The 10,274-nt window shown below is 37.8% G+C and overlaps 1 pseudogene; it reads right to left on the reverse strand.

Moving 5' to 3' along the window:
- Positions 1-1,850: 1,850 nt before the first annotated feature.
- LOC147640200 (chalcone synthase pseudogene) lies at positions 1,851-3,228 on the reverse strand (annotated as a pseudogene).
- Positions 3,229-10,274: the final 7,046 nt, after the last annotated feature.

The following is a 10,274-nucleotide window of genomic DNA, read 5'->3' on the forward strand; positions in this document are numbered from 1 at the left end:
TGTGCAAAATCATGAAGTGATGAAGTTTTCTCAGTGAACGAAAAAGTTTTAAAGGGGATGCACATGTAAAATAAGTTTTTTCAATACATGAATTTTTGTGTCTATAATTGAGTGAATTGTTGATGTCATAAATTCTCTCAAGGTTGGTAAAACGAAAGTTTCCTTGCAAAAGTTTTGATCAAGATTAATGTGCCCACATAGGTTTGCGAGACGGAGGTATGTTTTTGGAAGCCTACACTTGCATGTGTGAAGAAAGTGCATTTTTTGAAGCCAGCTTTTCTTTTATGTTAAGTTATTTACAAAGATCTTCAAGATGTTAAAGTTTTACTGGAGCACCATAAAGAAACTAGAAAATAAACATTATCATGCGCAGAGATTCAAAATAGGAGCACAATGACATGTATAGAGGAGGAACCAGCCCTTTGTTCTTCAATATGGAAAAGGTAAGCAAATAGTTAAAGAAGCCTATGATTTAACCAACCACTAGCACACTTTAGTCAAGTAAACCTATGTTTGAGTCCCCCTTTATACCTATGTAAAACTCTACTCATTCATAGATAGGAAAGAATGGAATGGAACTTGTCATTAAAATCTTACCTTGCTCTCAAGATTATGCCTCTTTAAGTACTAAATCTCAACTGCTTGTCGAAGTTCCACTCTCCTTGAAAGCCTATTGAAAAATGTTTCTAAAGGAAGCTACTATATCTGCCGACAAGGATACTCGCTTCAAGTTCATTCCATTATGATATAGCTACTATAAAAGCGTAATGTGGAGATAGAAAGGTATCATAAGTTAACCTCTGAATGAGTGACCCTGTTCTTGGTACCTATACAGCTTGATCTCCATCATTCTATATCTTCAACATCACATCCATAAGTCAAACACAACATAATTGCAAGCTTTTGCCCAATAATGAGCATACATTTTTGTTCCAACATGGCTTTAGCAATTTGTAAAATATATCAATTATTCCTCTATGCAACACCATTCATCTCTCAATTATATACTTGAAGTTATTTACACAATAAGAAACAATCTCATCACGTAAATTATATTTTTGGTTTAAGCTTCTATCTTTTCTGTTAGGCTTTATTTTTATTTTCTCAAAAATAAGGTTCTAAGTGTGTTTATTGTCCAACAATATCTCTTTATCCATTGGTAAGTTTCTCTTTTCTTGTTCTTTTTCTGTCTTATTATCTTATTCTTGATGAGAAGTCGCGGTAGAAGAAACATAAAATCTTATATTCTTCTTCCTCTCTGAATGTAAAGAAAAAGAAGAAATAAGAGAAATAAGAGAAAGATGAGTGTAAATTAATTGGGCGTGTTATTACAAATACTATAAGATGTAGCATGGCAAAGGAATAGCGTTCAAAGCAAGAGAGTGGCCACTGCCGTGTACTCAAGATTTTAGGACATCTCAACCTAGATAATATGACTTTAGCGAAGGAAAATGGATTCTATATTGATGCTCGTGACACGGCATGCTCTCTCTCTCTCTCTCTCTCTCTTTCTCTCTCTCTTTGTCATGATAATATTAATCCTTCTTCACAAAATTCATAGCATCTCCATGAGGTAAATACTAAAAACAAGAAATTTTATAATTATGAAATTCAATATGTCTCTTATATGATAAGAGGGCACGCATATAGAGACTTAGTAGAAATGGCAAGAAAAAGACATGTTATCATGGGCTGGAAAGAACGTAGAAATGCCAAGAAGATGAACCACACACGCTACTAATCATCATCTTGCAATAGACCCAACCAACTCTACGAGTGCCCACATGCCATAGCCTTTCTAGTTGTATCTTTATTTAAGGAAAACTAGAATGAATGAAGGTGCCTTGGCCTGAATCTTCCTAGGGTAAAATCCTCTCATATTTTCACTTCTAGCCGAGTAGTTTAAGCAAGGGGGAGGCTCTTAAGGAGAAGAGCCTCGCAAGTCACACCCGGGCCAAAGCTGACGAGCACCCCCCAATCGAAGCCCTCGCCAGAAGTGGCGAGCTTCTTTTCCAGAGAGTTGCGCCGCATCTGCTCCATGATGAAGAAAACACAAGCGCTGGACATGTTGCCGTATTCAGCGAGCACTTGTCTAGTGGCTGCGAGTTTCTCGGGTTTGAGCTTGAGTGCCTGCTCCATTTGGTTTAGGATGGCGGGGCCACCTGGGTGCGTGATCCAGAAGATGTCATTGGGACTAGGGGCATGGCCATCATCATCATGGACATTATCCAGGGCATCTTGCAAGACGGCAGGCAGGTTCTGAGAGACAAGCTGTGGAACGGTTTTGTGGAGGTGGAATGTGAGGCCGATTTGCTTCCAGTGGCCTTGGATGGCACCATCACTGTCGGGCAAGATGTAGGAGCCGGTCCAGTGAACCTGAAACCAGGGCTTCTCCACGTGAGCGATGGGGTCGGAGCCGACGATGAGGGCGGAGGCACCGTCGCTGAACAAAGCCTGACCCACAAGGCTGTCGATATGGGTCTCATTAGGCCCACGAAAGGTCACCACGGTGATCTCACTGCAGACCACTAGCACGCGTGCGCCCTTGTTGTTCTCGGCCAGCTCCGTGGCCATGCGGAGGGCCGTGCCTCCACCAAAGCAGCCCTGCGAGTACAGCATCAGCCTCTTGATATTGTGGCGCAAACCCAGACGCTTGGTGAGAGCCCAGTCCGCCCCGGGCAAGTCCATGCCGCCCGTTGAGCAGAAGACAAGGTGGGTGATGCAGGACTTGGGGCGGCCCCACTCCTCCAACGCCTTGAGGGCAGCTTCCCCACCAAGCCTGGGTATCTCCTCCACCATGTGCTCTTGCCTCGCATCCAAGGACTGGCCCCAGAAGTCGCACATGCTCGGGTTGGCCCGCAGAATCTCCTCGTTCAGGTACATGTGCCTCTTCTGGATGCCTGATCTGTCACCTGCAGTAGTACGTACGTACAGAGGAGAGCAACGTTAGCTTGGAGTTGCGTCTCACCTGCCTATTATTATACAGTATTATTGCAATTATATATATTAGTATATATGAGGGGGCTTACAAATGCGCTGGAACTTTTGCTTGAGGTCGGTCATGTGGTTGCTGTTGGTGACGTTGAAGTAGAAGTCCGGGTACTCGTGCTGCTTGAAGAGGTGCGGAGGGGTGGCGCTGCCCATGGCGAGCACGCTGGCAGGGCCATCGGCTTGGGCTTTGGCTAATTTGGCTTTGCATGCGGCGCCATTGGTGGTGGAGATCGGCATGGCGGCGGCGAGCTAGCTAGCGCAGGAGACGAGACGAGCAGAGCAGGCAGAGGCTACTATAATTTCGGACAGTACTGCGCTCGCTGTGTGTAGCTCAGCCCAAGGGGGTGGCTTAATTGTGATATGGCTGGCTGTGCTGTATTAGAGGGGCGCAGCGCTGCTTGCTTTTATAATGCGCTAGCAGCAGGCCTCCCAATTACTAGTCTTGCCTACGACTAGTCAGTACTACTAGTGCCTCCGTTTTCCTGAGAGGACGCCTGCGATTCCATCACACAACTAGTGCTGCTGTCAATATTATATAAATATAAATATAATATAATATTATGGCCACCAATAAAATGTTCTCTCGATATAATTTGTGTGGAGAAAGTGTATAAATTATGCGAACTATACTATATCGATTTTGGACTAAATTCAATATATGTGACTTTATTATTTATGTTCTTGCGTTAGGATATAATTATACACATATATAACCATACAATAGTATGGTATATAAATCATACAGAGAGATTAACGTGCTCGTACTGAGGACTTACTGGACGACGGCTGCAGACCGAAGTCTAGCAGATCCTCATGAACTGGTTGGTGTGCACAATCGAACTTTGTCACGAAGTCTCACGACTGATATCCGACTAATATTCTAGTTCCGCTTCAAACACAACCTTTGCCCTTGTCTCTCTCGCGCCCAGTAACATGCACATCGTGCGTACATTCCCGGTCGAATAGAATTTGTGGTCTCCTTATATACGCATGCGCCACGTTTCAACCAAAGTTGGTGTCACTCGGGACTTCTTTACCACCTCCCCAAAAAGAGGAAAGCCTCTCAAACATCATTAGACTGGTCATTATTATTCACATGCTATATTATTCTTTATATAAGTTATAAAATCATGTTTGCTATCGTTGTCCTCCCTAGAAAAGCTAAAGCTGCTGCAGTGGGAACGATAGACAATGAAAACCAATAAACCTTGCAGGTCCACTTCAACTTAGAAATACAATTAACAATATAGCTAAGGGAGACAACTCTACTCTTGAGGTGAGTGAACGACGTGACCTTTTAATTCTCGCGTGCATGCTCAATCGAACGGGGCACGTTCCTCTCGCAGGGGTATCCAAGGTATGAAGTGAAGGCAAAGCTCTCCAAAATTTGGGCCAAAGACTAGAAGATGGTACCGAAAAGTCAAACACCCCTCCTTTACTTTTGTAGCCTTCAAAGAAAACCCCCTGGGGACTGGACCACCAGTGGTGAAGGTGTGGATAGGAAAGCAAATCTTGGAGAAGCTGCCCCCAAAAGGATGCACTACTCAAGCAATGATGAAAGCCTGTATGCAACTAGGGCACCATGTATCTTGGAGCCAGTCTTCCTTTGTCTGGGGGAAGAGGATAGGTGAAATATGCTATGTAATCTCTGCTCAATTGTAATGTAAATAAAACTAAACCTAAAACTACAATGATTTAGTGCAAGATTAAAAAGTAAGGTTCCAAAATATTCTTTTTAAGGAAACCTTAGATTGAGCACATGTTAAAAAATATGGAGCATAATTATAAAAATCATTCTATATGCTTCATTTTTGTAAGTAAATCTATAATTTATGAGCTTCTAAATCTCATCATTGGCCATCAATCTTAGTGACTGAAACCATTGACTAGATTTCCCTTTGAGGCGGCTTAACCCCAAGGTTTGGACCTTCGTCACACACTTATCCAGTTCATAAGAAAAAATTTCAAGAAGACATGAGCGAGGGGATAGTCACCCTCGATTCTTCTACTTTGCATAGATGAGAACAAGAAAACAAAATCCAGTTAAGGGACAATCAAAATGGTGAGTAATGGGATACAAAAGTACAAATGCAAGCATTCTAAAAGTGGACACAACTTAACGAGATTGAAGAGAGTTATTTGGATTACCTTTTGTGTTCATTAAAGGGTAAGGTAGAAAGGTGGTGTCATCAATACCTTCCCAAGAGACTTAGCCACTTATAAAAGAATTACTCTAAAAAATGTTCAAAATCAAACCAAAAGGGAATTTAGTATGCAAATACATTGATCGAATGTTATGGATACAAAAAGGGTATTTAGTATGCAAATACATTGACAGAAGGTTATGGATACATTGACTGAATGTTATGGATTCTTTACGGGAACCCCCCCTCTTCTCTTCTCGTGGTGTCTTTTCATCATTCCCATGGTTAAGCATGCCATACATCGACTCAAATTCTCCCATATACATGCTTATCAATATATTTATTTAATCTCAAAAGAATTTAAAGAAAAATAATAGAAAGAGTGTTTGTGTACTTCCCCGATATATTTACTGATGTCTTGATTGATTGGGAATCCATGTCTACTCTCCAGAAGTTGTGGAAGAGCTGCTTCTAGACTTGGCAAGCCTCTCAAATTTGCTGTCAGGGCTGTAATCTGCAAGGTGTAACTCCGCGCACAGTTATCAGATACTAGCTTGATGGATACTTAAAATTATTAGAATATGTGCGGTCTACAACCTACCGCGGGCGAAATTGCTAAAATCTGCTCTATGTGAAAGTCGTCTCTAAAAATAGGTCACGTTTTACTTTTTTATAAAATTTTGATTTGCATATCCATCTACACGTGTACTTAAAGGCTTCTTTTGAGTATGCTAACTAATTGAAAACTCAATCTTAAATTTTCACTGAATTTTAACACTGAGAATCTTTACTGCTAAAAAACCACTAAAAACCTGTTGGAATTTTTTATTGGAATCTTTAGCATCCAAAACTTAGGATTATCTTTAATCATAACTTGGTTAATCTCAGAGGTATGTAACAATGGATCAGTGGGGTTGGCAGGGCTAGTGCGGGTGACATGATGATGGTTACACATTTTTGGCGTGCATATTGGTACACATTTTGGCATCATTATATTTATGGCGATATTATATTTTTAGCAAAGTTGAAATGAGTGGAGGTATTTGGACAAGACTGTAAATAACAAAAAAGTATGCAAAATTAGACATTTATACGATCTAATATTTATGTTGTGACTTTCTTTAGAATTCAATGCATGAGAGGAGTACTTTTGACATACATTAGTTTTGCAGGCCTAAAAATAGATAAAATTAAGATGTTTTATTTTATCTAAGATTGAATTACCTTCTTTAATATTTGTAGAAGGACACTTCTTGTAAATAGGTCACTTTGGCCTAAAACAAAATTAATACATTTAAATACTCATGCATGGGGGGGGGATGATTGTGCTCGGTGTGAGAGTGTTGACGGTGTACTCTATATATTTCTTTCTCTCTCTCACTCATGTCTACTATTGAAGATTATTATCTATCATGCTCTATGTTGCAATTTATTTATGTGATCCAATTCTATTTTCTTGTTTATCAATTTATGTATTTGTGTGTGCAAGGTTTTTTGTAACATAACTCTAAGTTTAACCAAGTTATGATTAAAGATAATCTTAAGTTTTGGATGCTACAGATTTCAGTAATGAAATCAAGTAGGTTTTAGTAGTAAAAATTCTAAGTGTTAAAATTAAGTGAAAATTCAAGATTGAGTTTTCAATTAGTTAGTGTGCTCAAAGAAAGAATTTAAGTGTGTAGATGGACATGCAAATCGAAATTTGATAAAAAAGTAAAACGTAACCTATTTTTGGAGTCGACTTTCACCACATACTGCTAATTTTGGCAATTTCGCACACGCCAGGTTGTAGACTGCACATGTTCTAGAAATTTTAAGTACCCACACGACTAGTTTTTTATAATTGTGTACGAAGTTATACCTATTTGCAGGTTGCACCCCTCACAACAGATCTAAGAGGCTTGCCAAATCTACAAACAGCTCTTCCACAACTTCTTGAGAGTAGATATGGATTCCCAACCAATCAAGACATCTTCAAATATATTGCGAAAGTACACAAACTCTCTTTTTATTATTTTTCTTCAAATTCTTTTGATATGAAATAAATAAATCGATAAGTGAATACGAGAGAATCCGAGTTGGTATAGGGTGTGCTTAATGATGAGTAATTCTTAACTTTATTATGTATACATGATCATCTTGGTCTAGGAGACTCATGGAATAAATAGTTTTGGTGGGGTAATTTGAAGATAGAATATTTGACTAGTTTGTGACTACATTTTAGATATAACCTTTATTAGGGACTGTTTTGCGATGCATTTATCTTTTCGTGTGTTTAGAATCAGATTTTGACATAAAGACAAAAGTTTTAGATGGCAGAAAACTCTACAGGAGTGTATGAGATGCTAAAAAGCCAAATCCCTTTCGTTTTTGAGTTATTCGAGTGCAACAAAGTGGGGCACTTGGCTTTTTCTTACAATTTTATGCTAAAAATACAACTTTGGCCATTTTGAATGCTCTCAAAGAGACCTTAGAACTCATTTTTAGAGAACCATCACTGAGAAATGTTCTATAGAGAATTAGAAGTCCTAAAACTTTTTATAGTTTTGACTTTTCTCTAATTCCAAATAGATTGGTGGGTATTACTCTCCCAAAGAGACCAGTTGTCAGAATTTGCCTTAGAAATTGCCATCAAGATTGACTATCTTATCTGTATAGATCTGTATAGATCGGATGGACTAAGGCATCGACCAGATGGACTAATGCACAAGCATCGTTAAGACTTAGCTATAGTGACTAGAGATTATCTTGCTAGTTAGAATATGATAATTGATTTTGTTGAAAACATAGATTCTCATGTGACTTAAAAGACTAAGAGAAGTTAAGGACTGTTCGAATTAAAAGCTAGTTTTATACTTGAAGTTGATTTTGATTGATTTGAATATGCATGCCTTAAAAAATTCTTTACGTATGTGATAAGAATCTTGGATATGGCATGCATGCTTATTTTGCTATTTGAGAGGATTGATTTGATTATATTACTATGTAAAAATAGCACGATTAAGTGAGTTTCAATGTTTGCTTAGATTAAGTTGTACGATTAAGATATGGCTAGATTTGGGACCATCACAGTTGGTATCAGAGCATAGGTTGGGCAGTCCGCACTGCGGATGTTGCAGGTCTTGGGGGACTCATATTATTCTTTATTTTTGTGATACAATGAGAAGATTCTTTTCTTTTTAAATTTTTTAACGATTTGATATACAATCACAAGATGGCCACACATTAAACAAATTCAGTAGTTAACGTAGGACAAGAAGAGGAGCTTTTACACATTTTCTTTGTGGGTGTAACTCTTGAGAGAGTTATTAGAGTTATTGTAGGCATCAGGACTTAGCTTAGAGAAAGGAATGAGAGCTGTGCGTACTTGAGCTTCTATGGATTTGAATGAAGAAAAAAAGGAATGGTGGAGAAGATAAAGAGATGCAAGATCGTCTTAATTTTGATGATAGACAAAGTCAAGGAGAAGGAATTTTTTTTTGGAGAATAAGATAATGCAAATTTGGTTCTCTACAAAAGGGTCATCGAACTTTTGAGTGCAAAAAACAAACGAACATCACAAGAGGTATGTGAGTGATTAACTTCAGGAGATTAGAAACCAAGGCACAGTATGAAAGAGAATATACATGAATTTTTCAACTACTGATGACACTTGTGGAGCAAGAGGAGAAGATATTGCAACTGTGGGCGCAAAGGATATTAAAGAATATGCACATGTCAATGCTGTTATTCTTGCAGGTAAGGCTGAAAATCGAACTTCAATTATTAATATTCCTATCAAGATTGTGAATAATGTATTTCAAGTTTTGATTGACTCGGGAAGCACTTATAGTTTTCAACCACCCCACGTGGTAAAATAGTTAAGAATAACTAAATTTTACCAAAAGTATCTTATGGGGTAGAGCTTGCTTTGAGAAAGCAACGTACATATAAGAAGTATGTCAAGAATATGATTTTTATTCATAGATAACCCCAAGTCAAAAGATCATTTCCATGTGTTGGATTTGGGAAGATATGATGCCATATTAGGGATAGATTGGTTAGTGCCTAGAAAGGCAAAGATATTGTGTCATGAGAAGCGGGTTTGCATGATTGGAGATCATAGTAAAGATTATTACTTGCAAGGTCAAAGATGTGATGTAGAATTTAGAATGATATCTTCTTCGCACCAGATCAAGAAAAGTATTTCATGTAGTATACTATTTGCTTATTAAGTAGTAAATTATCATCGTGAAGTAAATAAGTGTAGGTTTGAAAATCTATATCTATTGTAGAGGTTGCAAGTCCATCAATAGAAACATGATGTAACCACATTTGTTCGTAAAGCTTGAGAGTGTTTTGCTTTCTAAGCTTTTTAATTCAAGAAATAATAGAGGATTGCTTTCTTGTGGAAGAAATTTGACTAAGTCTAAAGCTACAAGAACAGTAAAAATATGAGTTTGTAAATTGTTTGATTACCTTAAAGTTTGAGATAATGCGATGATAATCAAAGTTATTATTGTTTATTAAGTTGTGATTCCAAGAAGATTTATTTATGACATGGATAGTGACTGATTTACAAAATCAAGTTACTTTGTGTAATGGATCAAGATTTATCTAGTTTCTTATTTGGAGTTAAATTTTATAGAATTAAGACTAGTAAGCTCTTACGCTAGAGTTTAGTATACATGACTAGCTTAACATTTTAAATCGTTTATCCAAGATAAGATCTATCGGAGATATGAATGAAAGAGAGCACAATACTGAGAGAAAAGAATGCTATAGTATTGAGAGTCTAATAGATGCAGTGAATACCGAATATGCTGATTTTATCCAAGAAGAGATAGGAAAGAAATGAAGAATCAAGTTAAGAGCTTTTATATCAAGGTAAGATCTTAGATAAGCAAGTCGTTCATTCCAAGGCTACTTGAAAAAATCTTAGGACAAAATTATACTTTTCTTGAAAGATAAAGGTATATGACTTCTCAAGTACTATATCAAGTAGAATAGTTGAATAAGAAAAAACTATTTCTCAAGGTCTAATGATTGCGTATAAGATGTTTTTATCATCGAGGAGGACGATTTCATAACGGGGAGAGAATGTAACATACCTCTAACTTTAACCAAGTTATGATTCAAGATAATCTTAAGTATTAGATG

Source organism: Cibotium barometz, chromosome 3 (genome assembly GCF_041138505.1).
Source record: "Cibotium barometz isolate CiBa-2024 chromosome 3, ASM4113850v1, whole genome shotgun sequence".
Classification (NCBI taxonomy): domain Eukaryota; kingdom Viridiplantae; phylum Streptophyta; class Polypodiopsida; order Cyatheales; family Cibotiaceae; genus Cibotium; species Cibotium barometz.